This window comes from Acartia tonsa, chromosome 9 (genome assembly GCF_053477335.1).
Source record: "Acartia tonsa isolate MP-2025a chromosome 9, ASM5347733v1, whole genome shotgun sequence".
Classification (NCBI taxonomy): domain Eukaryota; kingdom Metazoa; phylum Arthropoda; class Copepoda; order Calanoida; family Acartiidae; genus Acartia; species Acartia tonsa.
In genome coordinates this window covers 33938135-33950825 of record NC_137268.1, presented here as the reverse complement: position 1 = coordinate 33950825, position 12691 = coordinate 33938135, and the positions used below count along the sequence as shown (strand labels likewise).

The following is a 12691-nucleotide window of genomic DNA, read 5'->3' as shown; positions in this document are numbered from 1 at the left end:
ATATAAAGCTTGTGAAAGTTGATTTACAATAAAATAGAATGTATTAATAATAAAACATGGTTGACAACATCCCACACAAAAATAAAAAGATGGCTAAAAAACAAACAGAATAACAAATTAAGATTTAGAATGAATGCTAATAAATCTGATGAATCATCTGGAATAAATTCAGAAGCATATTTAATGATGAAATTGAGCTACATGAGTCTTTATCTACAATTAAACAGCCTTTAAGTTTAGAGAAACCGTAACTTAAGTTCTTGCTAAAACATAGAAAGTAAAGATACTTGTCCTTTCATTTATGGACACAAATAATTTTATCCGAAAAAAATACAAATTAGATCAAAACACTTAGTTAGACGGACATTTCAATTTAGAGTAGGTTTTCTACCAATCAAATAAATTTCTTTTCTAAATATCACATGAATATGGTATTAATAATCATTAGAAAATAATATTTTGAAATATATAGTATTAATTATAAGAGGGATGTGTGCTAGGCCAGATTATTTAATTTTTAAAAGAAAGCGGTATCAAAATATTTTCATTGGTTTGGTAAGGAAAAAATGCTAAAACACACACACATTCTTATTATATTTATTACTACACGTCGAAGATTTTTCTTGTGTGCTGCAAATAACATTGAATTTCATCTCGTTGGGTTGATTTCCTCCTTGGCTAAACGCAACCTCTAAAATAGTAAATACTTTTTAGTTGCAAAGTTACTCTATAATTCGAAATGTCTGTCTGTCTATCCATTTTCACATTGTGACTTTTTACAAGAGAAGCTAAAGAAAATAAAAGCAACTACACCTTTTATAAATGATTATAACCTATTACAAGCGGATACACTCATAGACGCCTCAAAGAGCACTTCCCTGGACCTATAGGAAGCTACACTGCAAAAGAAATCCTACTGCTTTATAAAATACTCATCTAAGGGCTCTGTATTCAAAAAGGCAGAAATGGTGGTAATATCCTCTTAGAAATATTTTTTCAATTTTGAAATTTTTTATACCCCCCCCCCCCCCCACCCCCCGACAGAACTATGAACTCTGGGCGCAGCGATCGGCTCCCTAGCATAAAACCTAACCTAACCTAAACTGGTGGTATTATCCTCTTAGAAATTTTTTTTTCAATATTGAAAATTTGAGTAACCACCCCCCCCCCCCCCCCAGACAGCGAACTATGAACTCTGGCCGCAGCGCTCGGCTCCCTAGCCTGCCTAGCCGCAGCGCTCGGCCCCCTTGCCTGCCTAGCCGCAGCGCTCGGCCCCCTTGCCTGCCTAGCCGCAGCGCTCGGCTCCCTAGCCTAAAACCTAACCTAACCTAAAATAGTTGTTCGTCGGTAGTCGGGGGGGGGGGGAGGGGGAGGGGGGGTAAAAATTGAAAAAAAAATTTCTAAGAGGATAACGCCAAAATAGTTGTTCTGTAAAGGGGGGGGGGGGGCGGATGTAAAATCGGAAATTAACATAGCCTAAAAACTAAAACAGTACCTATGAGAAGGTTACATAAAATAGAACCCAATCGGTTCAGTAGTTACTTAAATCTTTATATGCTTCATACAAAAAAATCGTATCACCTTATATAATAGGAAGATAGGATATAAAGAAGAAAACTTTTTTTGTCCATAGCACTTACCATTAAACCTATTTATATGGATCTCCTTTACTGTTAGGATTCCTAATTGATCCAGGGAAGGTTTTTAACTATTTTGAGGAATGATTTCTCCACCCTCCCAATAGAAATTTATCCTCCCCACCCCCCTAAAAAATTTTTTCTTTTAAAAACAAAAATTGAAAATGAAGAGTCCACTACCCCCTCCTTTGCCAATTCTCCTGGCATAACACTGTGCACGTCACTACATATATGTCTCTAAGTACTAATTAAGCATGGTAGTGAGTTGCACCTGTTTCGGGCCAAGGCCTTCCCCTCTTATCTAACTACTTATGTCACACACCTGACACGGCAGCAATGGGAACAATTTTTAACGTCTTGAAGTATGATGCAGTGTGGGGCTGAAATTCGAACCTATCACCTTGCCAAAAAACGAGCTGATGCGTGTTATGCCACAGTCGAGGATTATAAAAATATTACCTTTTATAAATCAAAGAGAGAAGTGAGCGGCTTATTAAAAATCATTTTTTAACCTCTGAAATTTAAAACGGAATATTAATATAATGTTCAAGCTTATTTGACGTACATGCAATGGAAAAAGATATCTAGTGGACCTCTTTTTCTAAAAACTACACGATAACAAGGATAACATTCATAAAAGCTATGCTCTTAAACAATAGGACAAACGAACATTAATAATTGTCGAGTGTTACAACTATAAAAACAGAATATAAATGTACATACTATTCAAGTACCTACTTACATTTTCAGGACTTTTTTATGCAGATGCTTCTCTTATAATTAACTTTGTACTTTGTTGTCCAAGGAATCAGTATTCCAAATAAATAAAAACAAAAGGATAATAAAAATTTGATGTTAAAAAAGTTATTTTAGGTTAAGTTAGGAAAATGTTAATGATTGCCCCGCAGGGGCTAGAAATAGAAGAAATGCTACTGTAAAAATACGACGAAACCCACTACTTTGTTTTCCTTCCATGATCCCCTTTTTCAACTTGTAAAATAAAAGTTAATAAATAACTTCCTATTTGTGGTGCTACCCTCCCCCCAAAAACTCACTAGGACCTATGAAAATTTACTCTGTAAAGGAGAACCATATAGCAGGGGCGTCCAAGCTTTTTTTTTTGGGGGGGGTAAAAAATTTTAGGGGGGGGGGGGAATTCGTGTTTGGGGGGGGTAAAATGGCGCGCGAAGCGCGCCGAAATTTTTTTTTTACCCCCCCCAAAATTTTTACCCCGGGGGTAAAATTTGATTGGGGGGGGTAATTACCCACCCTAAAGTCTGTTGGGGGGGGTAAATACTCCCCCCAAATCTGTTGGGGGGGGTAATTACCCCCCCCAAACTAATTTACCCCGGGGGGTAAAATTTTTGGGGGGGGTAATTTAATTATGTAAAAAAATCACCTACCTAATCTATTAAGTTAATAAGTACTATCCTATAACATAAAGTAGTAAGTAAGGTTTATTTGACTATAGCTTCAGATTTCATTACTTTTAATACTGAGTTCTCCTTTTTAGGAAAGCTTCACATAGATCCCATGATGGTTCCACACTATTATAGGTCAATCCTTTGAGTGGTTTTAGGCTATTTTTCTCCTCCCTTTTTACCCTTTAGAAAACACGAGTTCTTAGATGCTAAGGGCGCCATTACTATTCAAATATATAGTAGTATCTCATTCTTTAGAACATAAAAATACAATAATTAACTCACTAACCAATGAACCAATATGATTATACTTTAAAGTGAAGCGTCTTATAGGTCCTGGTAAGTTTTATAACTAGTTTTGAGACACCCTGACATCCTCCCAAAAGAAATCGCCTATAGAAATTCTTTTTCATTATTTAATGAAATATTTAATTTAGTTAGGTATCTATTTTATGGAATCTTCAGTGCTTTACAATTACATCATAGATCCCCCCCCCAAAAAAAAATTTTCAGTAAAATTTTTTTTTTAAGAACATTCAATTTGGGGGGGGGGTAAATACCCCCCCCAAAATTTTTTTTTAAAGAACATTTATTTTGGGGGGGGTAAATACCCCTCCCCAAAATCGTTGGGGGTGCCTACGGCACCCCCAAGCTAGGGGTAATTTTTTTTTGGGGGGGGTATTGTTCAAAAAATTTTGGGGGTGCCAAATGGCCCATTACCCCCCCCCCTTGGACGCCTATGCCATATAGGTTCAGCAGTTAACAATATACTTTGGTACAGACAGACAAAAAACATCCCGTTACTTTATTATAAGGATAGGTGTATAATTTTAACTTTAAGCTATTTAGAATTTTCGTACGTAAATCACATCAGCTGATTATTCCTTGTTTCAGTTTGTTTATAATTCTAGATTTTTATTAAAAAAATACATACCAATGAGTAGCTAGCTAAATATATATTTTTTTTTCTTCAAAAAATCAAAAAAAATAATTGATTAAATTGTTTTTTACTTAAAAATAAAATTACAAAAAATATTATAAGTTTTTAAAAGACAGCTTTTTAATAACTTTTTAATAAACTTCAACTATTGATATGGTTTGGCTCGATTATAATCAGGGATAGAAAGATAATAAAATGATTTTAAAAATATTGGGAAAATGAGACTTGGTATAGAGTAACTTTTTTTTCGCCGAACAATGTAATTAGGCTTGTAAATCTATAATATGGGGTCACTATTACAATCTCTAATTATTTTTGTGTATAAAAACTTAGCAATTGAAGCAAAAAATAGGAATTTGTTTAGGTTGGGTTATATTTCAGTTGTACTAAAATCGGTTGACCTACTGAAAAATTTGGTCGACCTCTAAAATGCTTTTGTGAACTGGGCTTATTTTTATTGGTCTCTCCTCAGACCCAGTGAAACTTTAAAAAAAGGTAGCATGGTACGTTGTTCGATATCTCAAATGGTAGCGTATGCATTAGCACCTAATTTTTTGGCGATAAACGTTGGACAATCGGCCTTTCAAGCAAAAGGTAGCATGCCAGTTCGCCAACGATATCGTAGCAGAGTAGCATAAATCAAAAGAGAGAAAGAGAGAGAAAGAGAGAGAGAGAGAGAGATACATATCTTACTCTTTATTAAATTAAGCCTTTAATGGTATGATCTCTCGCTAATTTATGCTACTCTGCTACGATATCGAAGGCAAACTCGCATGCTACCTTTTGCTTGAAAGGCCGATTTTCCAATGTTTATCGCCAAAAAAATTAGGTGTTAATTTATGGCGAATGGGATTCGAGGTAGCATAAAAGTTAAATAAAAAAGTTATCTCATATTTTAGCTTCTTTTTTTAGTGGACTTTTATTAAATAGTGATTAGGTTGTACAAATTAACCTTTTCCCATATCCTTGTAAGCATTTGAGAACGCCAGAAGGGATTTTTGGGGATTGGAGGGATAAAACGTTAAAATTGAAAGCCAAAAAGCTCCTATTTTACAGAAAGTAGCTTGAAAGTAGTCATTCATGTCACTCTTAGCGGTTTGTAACGAAAAGATATAATTTTTAAAAGGAACTCGGATATTGTCTGTATTTTGTTCGGCTGTTAGTAAACCAAAGTCCCGCAAACTTTATGACTTTTCGAGATAAGGATTTTAATTTCATATAGATAAGAAGAATTATATAATTGTAAAGAGCGATGCTACTTCACAATTCCAAATGTGTATTTCTAACCGTAATAATTTAAGGAAAATGTGATTTTTCCGGCTTCAATAAGAGATAATTTTTATATAGAATTTGTTGTGCTGAATCTTATTTTATTACTACCGGGTACGCCCCTAGAGGCCTCTAGTGGCATTTGAAATGTTTTTGAAATAATACGTAACATATCATTATCTATGTTGCGTTCAAGTCTCTACGTAAATTTTTTTTTGGATTTTTTTTTTGATTTCTATTGGGAGATTGATGGACCATGGTACCCCCAAAATAGTTACAAACCTTCCCGGGATCTAATAGAAGCTACCCTTAAAGGAGAACCCGATCGGTTCAGCAGTTAGCGAGATCCTTCGGTACAAGCAAACAGACAGACACACAGACAAACACACATACTGTTACTTTATACAAGGATATCCATAAATAAAGGAAACAGGATGATCGTTTGTGTGTCTATCTGTCCATCAATATGTGTGCGTTTGTGTGTAACACAGAATAAAAAAATTAGTCCTAGGTGAAAACTCTTTTTTACTTTTTCTTCAACTAAACTAAAATTGAAAGAAGGGCCGACTTAGTCATATTTGCAAATGCTCATATACTACAAAAAAAATATAATATTTTGTTTTATTTATAGCTTTTGGCATCGTCCTTCATCAGGGTGGGGGGGGAGGTAGAAAAAGCAAAAAAAAATCCCTGCTTAAAACCATTCAGAAATAAAATAGCCAAAATATCGTGGTCTTATGGATGAAGCTCACCCAAAATGGAGAACTCAATCGGTTCAGTGGTTTAAGACATTTTAACAGACAAACTTTAAAAACCTTACTACTTCACATTAAAAGAATATTGAAGAAACTAATTTTTTTCTGAGGCCAAAATATTCTAGAATTAGCTGGTGAAAAGAAAATTTGAGTACTATGGTAAAGTCGATAACAGAATTGATAATTGTTTCTTGGAAATCACCTTTATGGAATTGTAGATTCTGTCTTTTTGTGTTTTTAAGCAGAATAAAATATTAACAAAATCAGACCATTATTTATAACAAACTCCTCCCATTTTATTTTTAACCAAACTTGAAATAAGATGAACGCCCAAGATATATTTAAGATCTTCGAAACGGCTGCTTTAATGGGAATATTAATGGCCAGGGTAGCTATTCATTATAATGGCTCTTGGCAAGTTTATGGTTTTATATTCAGGGAATTTGGATAAAAATCAATATGTTTTAAATGGTCCGTCAGACATTCTGGTAACGATTAACGAGTAACTACGCTTTCAAAAGTTTACCTAACTACCACAGGAATCAGCACCGTGCCAAGTTTGAAATCAATGGGACAATTCAAACATACCTCAATTAACTATGAGAGCTATCCGTTACGGACGGACGAAATGCGGACGGTCTTACCAACCCTATAATTGTAGAAAAGCTTCACTTTTCAAAGCAAAATTGCAACCCCAAATTATAAAATCAATGAAGAATTTTAGTGATTTTTGATGGACATCTTAAATTCTGATAAACTGAAAAAGGCAAAGTCAGACACGTACCTATTATATAAAATAGTAAGGGTTTTTTTGTCAAAAGCTTAAGATCTTAATAACTACAGAATCCATTGGGTTCTTAATTTTAGGTAAGATTCACATTGAACATTTGATGGTTTTAGACTATTTTATTTCAGATTTAAGTCTTGGGGTGGTTTTCAGCTATTTTTTTAGCCCTTCTCTGCCACTTCGAGTACAAAGCCCCTAGATGGTCAAGTCAAAGTTTGTCTACGAAGTAATTCTTAAAACTTTTAACTATAACTGTTACCAGAAAGTCCGTACGTCTATCTAAAATATGCTGATTTTTACTTTTTTGATTTAATTATCCTATGTTTTTGAATAATGATTCATAGTACAACAAGGATCAAAATTATAAACAAAGCACCTCTATAATCCATTAATCATGTTCTAAAAAGTAAGTATGTCCATAAACACAATAGTATCCTGTATTTAAACAATTTTGCAACAAATGTATGTAAATTTTTGTTAAGACTTATATATCAATATTCTACTTAATACGTTCCGACACTCTACAAATATTATTGTTTGTGTTTCCTACCGTCCAATTATGGAGGTTCATTTTTTATGGATGTTATCATTCTTGTTCTCTTTGAAACAAGAAGAAATTTAGCGCAAAAAGTAAAAAGAATTTGCAGAAACTTTTTGCGAGCATCCAAACTAATTTAGCAACTTTTAGTGTATTCTAGTTGAAATTTATGCTTTGGGATCGATTCCCCCCCCCCCCGCCTTTTAGAAACCAACAAGGAAGAAATTTTCCAATCCCAGGGAAGGGACATTTGGTTGTTTATTACACTAGTCCTCAAAGTATTATGATTAAGTTTTATTATTCGTTGGCTTTACATTTTTGGGAACTTTATTGAATTTTATTTAATAAGTTCATTAAGTTGAGTGTCCAAACGTTTCAACTACTAATTGTAATCTACAATATGTTTTTTTTGTATCAATATCTATATAGGATATAAATCAATTTATCGGCCATTGTCTTATACCTTTAGTTCCCTGTCCAAACCTAAAACAAAAAGGGAGAAAGAGAGAGAGAGAGGATATTTTGGCCAATTTTTCTGATAAAAACATCAAGTCTGAAAATCACGAAATTAGATGTAAACAATAGACAAATTAGTTTTGAGTATTTTTATTATCATTATTCGCGAAAATAACCACCCTAATAATTTTACATCATGATATGTATTTCCAATTTATAGGGAAGCTTTACTTTTAACCCAAAGCAATGCTAGTTTAATGAGCTAAGGTTATAACAATACTAAATTAAAGATACATATATTTACACAATTAGGATAGGTTACATTGGCTAAAAATAGATCCTTCTCCCATTTATATTTCAGGGGAAGGTTTCAAAGAACATAATTACTTCTATATTTACAGTGTTAGTGCGGGTTAAGTATAAAAACGACAGATTCCTTCCCTTTAAGCATTTTGAATCACAAATCAAAGTCTCTGCCACATTCAAATCAATTAAATTTAACATTAGACACTGCACTGTTTACAATAGAATCATTAAGTCATAGGAGCGTAGCCATTCTTCATTTTAGGTTTGTCCGATACATATGCAGTGTAGTATGTGAAATAGTTTATTTTGTTACTAGCGGCTACGCCCCTAGAGGCCTCTAGTTGCACTTTAAAGTTTTTTTTTAAATAATACGTAACATTTCTACGTTGCGTTCAAGTCTCTTTGTAAAATAAAAATTTGATTTTTTTCTGATTTCTCTTAGGAGGGTGGTGGTACCCTCCCCCCAAAATAGTTTTAAACCTTCCCGGGACCTATGAGAAGCTACCCTGTTAAGGAGAACCCGATCAGTTCAGCAGATAGTGAGATCCTTCGGTACAGACAATCAGACAGACAGACACACAGACAAACACACATCCCCTTACTTTATTATAAGGATTAAAGTTTTGGATCTACTGCAGTTCACGGTATAAAAATATTGCTGGTAAGCAATATTTCCAAAAATCTATGAATTTTAAAGGCTGTTAGCTGTCAAACGGCTGAACGTACAGATCATGCCCGCACACTGTTTTAAGCGGCATAAGAAGGCCTACAAATAATCTGGAATAGCCATAAATCAATAATGCATAATTATCTCGCAGTGCAGAGAAATGCGCGAAAAAGGCCTATTTTACTTCTTTTTTCTTCAGTGAAGCTTTCCCTGTGCATCATTGGATCTTGGCTATTCCAGATTATTTGTAGGCCTTCTTATACCGATTAAAATGGTGTGTGGGTATGATCTGTACGTTCAGCAGTTTGGCAGCTAGCAGCCTTTAAATTTCATAGATTTTTGGCAATGTTCGTTACCAGCAATATTTTACCGTGAACTGCAGTAGATCCAAAGTTTTTAATAAAGTATAAGATTTTCTAGTTTACCTCTATTTTGGCTACCATAAGGTTTTATTCCCTTCCAGTAGAAAATTACAATGTACCTACCTACTTCATCACAATAATCAACAAAATAACAATTTCACCAAAAATAGATTGGATTATTATTAGTCGTAATTCAATAATATATTGCTTTAAGTTTTCAAAATTATAATAATTAATTTCTTAACATAAGAATATAAAAAAAATCTTTTTCATAAATATCTTAATTAGCGATATTTCTTAATAAATATAAAAGAAGAAAAATTTCTCAGGTTTTTAATGAAATAATTTTATAGCTTATAAGTAATACTGTCCTTAAAACAGTAACAAGCCCTTTTCACTCCACAGGGGGAGCATAGGCCGCTGACAATTTGTCAGTGTTTCTGTAACAATGTGGCTTTTTTTTATGGATATGGGATAGGGTTGTCAGCCCTAAGCCCTATGATTGCGGTGTAAAGCGTCCATATGCCCATCAGACAACCAACCCTTTGATTGCACGACCTTTGTCTGAGAAGTCCTAACTGTGCATGGTAGTGAGTTGCGCCTGTTTTGGGCCAAGGCATTCCCCCTACTCTTACTATTTATTTCGCGCACCTGACATAGCAGCAGTAGGAACCATTTTTAACGTCTGTAGTTATGACGCGGTGTCGGACCGAGATTCGAACCTTTCACCTTCCCGACAACGAGCGGATGCGCTACGTGTTGAGCCACAGTCGCGGGTTTACTGTCCTTAACAAACAATTAATTTACAACTTACCACAAAAAAAAATTTTAAGAAAAAAAAACACCAAACCTTTTTAAATTTTTAACTTTTAATTCCTGTTCTACAGATGTGTGAACACTGACTGTGTTGCCAGCCGTTTGGCAGATAGCTGCATTTAAATTCAATCAGCCAAAACAATAATCTTGGAATTTTATGTTGGTCTAGAAATAATTTTGAAATCATTTGCTATAGAAGAGCAGGTTTTTGAGACATAATTTGCTGAAAACGCTAAATATTTTTTTCTTTTATAAAACTCCCTAAGCAAATGCAAAAAAAAAGATATTACTTATTAATTTCAGCTACGCCCCTAGAGGGCAATAGAACCACGTGATTAGGGGGGGGGGGGCATGGGGACTGGGAAATTTCACCCCTATAGATATAGAATATATTTATGGACTTAGGAGAATCTATATTGCAAAGATAACCATATCAGTTCAGCGGTTAACGATACCGTTCGATACAAGACACAAATACACACACACACACATAGACATTCTCTTACTTTTTTATAAGGATTAATCAGTTTAAATATATTTTTTATTCTTTAAAATCACCAATCAAACCATGGAAAATTGTATTATGTTAATATGCAAGAAGCAGATATAATTTTTGCAATATTTTTTTGTATTTTTTTATGCGAAGCATTTCTACAAGTGTAAATTTCCCAAACTCTTTGAATGTTAATAATTAATCATATTACCCGTCTCTGTAGAGGCTATGTCCCAGGAGGGAAGGGGGGGGGGGTAAGAATACTCATTCCATTGCAAAAAACGCGATCTTTGGTTTGTTTAAATGAGTTATTTAAGCAAACAAAATTTAGCATAAATGGATATTTAAATCCCAAGGTATTAAATGATCGAGCGTTAGCTCATCATTTAATACCGAGGGATTTAAATATCCATTTATGCTAAATTTTGTTTGCTTAAATAACATTCTATTGCAACAAAAAGGTGATGTTAGCAAATAATTTCTTGAATAAAATCATAAAACGTTTTTTCATTTAATTTTCATTTTTTTCACTGTTGTGTTTTTATTTGACATTAAAAATAAAAATCATAAAAAATCTTCCAAATCAAAGAGAAAAAATCTTTGAATTATTGGTCAATTTAAGTTCAAAGATTTTTTTTATTGTAAAAAGTAAATTTTTAAAAAATATTTTAGAAAAAAAATCTTCTAACAAAAAAAAATTATCATAATCCAAGATGGCGTCAATACATGTAAAATAATATTTTCAAAACAAAAAATTAAAACTTGAATATCTTTTTTCACAGATTGAATTTCAAAAATCGGTCTGACAGTTTTTCCAAAGTCAGTATGATCTATCGAATGAAAAAGGTTTGAAACTGATAGAACATTTCTTTATACTCAAACATATTTTTTCTCCCGTTTTTTCCCACACTTCCAAAAAATGAAATTCAATGAAAATTAAATGGTTCTCACGTTAAAAAAATTTTCTCATGGGTCCAAAAAATGAATTTAAATGAAAATCATATGTACCATTTAAATCAAAATAAATGGTTCCCACATTCTAAAAAATTTCCCACGCTTGACATTCTTGAAAAATGCTAAATAAATGGACATTTAAACAAACCAAAGATCGCGTTTTTTGCAATGGAATGTCCATTTATTTAGCATTTTTCAAGAATGTCAAGCGTGGGAAAATTTTTAGAATGTGGGAACCATTTATTTTGATTTATTATGATTTTCATTTAAATTCATTTTTTGGATCCGTGAGAAAATTTTTTTAATGTGAGAACCATTTAATTTTGATTGAATTTCATTTTTTGGAAGTGTGGGAAAACATGGTAGAAAAAATATGTTTTAGTATAAAGAAATGTTCTATCAGTTTCAAACCTTTTTCATTCGATAGATCATACTGACTTTGGAAAAACTGTCAGACCGATTTTTGAAATTCAATCTGTGGAAAAAGATATTCAAGTTTTAATTTTTTGTTTTGAAAATATTATTTTACATGTATTGACGCCATCTTGGATTATGAAAATTTTTTTTGTTAGAAGATTTTTTTTCTAAAATATTTTTTAAAAAATAACTTTTTACAATAAAAAAATCTTTGAACTTAAATTGACCAATAATTCAAAGATTTTTTCTCTTTGATTTGGAAGATTTTTTATGATTTTTATTTTTAATGTCAAATAAAAACACAACAGTGAAAAAAATGAAAATTAAATGAAAAAACGTTTTATGATTTTTTCAAGAAATTATTTGCTAGCATCACCTTTTTTGTTGCAATAGAATGTTATTTAAGCAAACAAAATTTAGCATAAATGGATATTTAAATCCCAAGGTATTAAATGATCGAGCGTTAGCGTTAGCGTTTGCTTAAATAACTCATTTAAATTCAATTGTTGAAGAAAATACATTACCGTCCCAATCTCTTTTGGCAAGTGAGTGTGCTACCCCATAGAAAATAAAACCAGGTATATTTCCTGAAGAGTAGAGTCCAATCGGTCCTGCGGTTGCTAGCGAGATATTATGCTTCATCCGGACAGACAGACGGAAAGACATCGTTCCACTTTATTGATATTCCATAGATTGATATTATATATTCATTCTACTGTTCATTTACTATCAATTATGCAGCTAACTTGAGTTTTTGAAAATTTCATTGCAATGGATATCGAATATACGTGGATGAACAGAGGAAAAAACATGGACATAATTCATTAGTCAGCTTGTTCATCCAGTAAGAAGGGTTGGGATGGGTACAGGGGA

At 33.0% G+C, this 12691-nt stretch overlaps 1 long non-coding RNA gene across 1 annotated transcript; it reads right to left on the bottom strand.

The window, feature by feature from the left end:
* Window positions 1–617: 617 nt before the first annotated feature.
* LOC145327841 (uncharacterized) lies at window positions 618–2156 on the bottom strand. The gene is made up of 2 exons (XR_013882258.1): window positions 2097–2156; window positions 618–691 (listed from the first exon to the last, which is right to left on the bottom strand). It is a non-coding gene; the product is annotated as an uncharacterized LOC145327841 (long non-coding RNA).
* Window positions 2157–12691: the final 10535 nt, after the last annotated feature.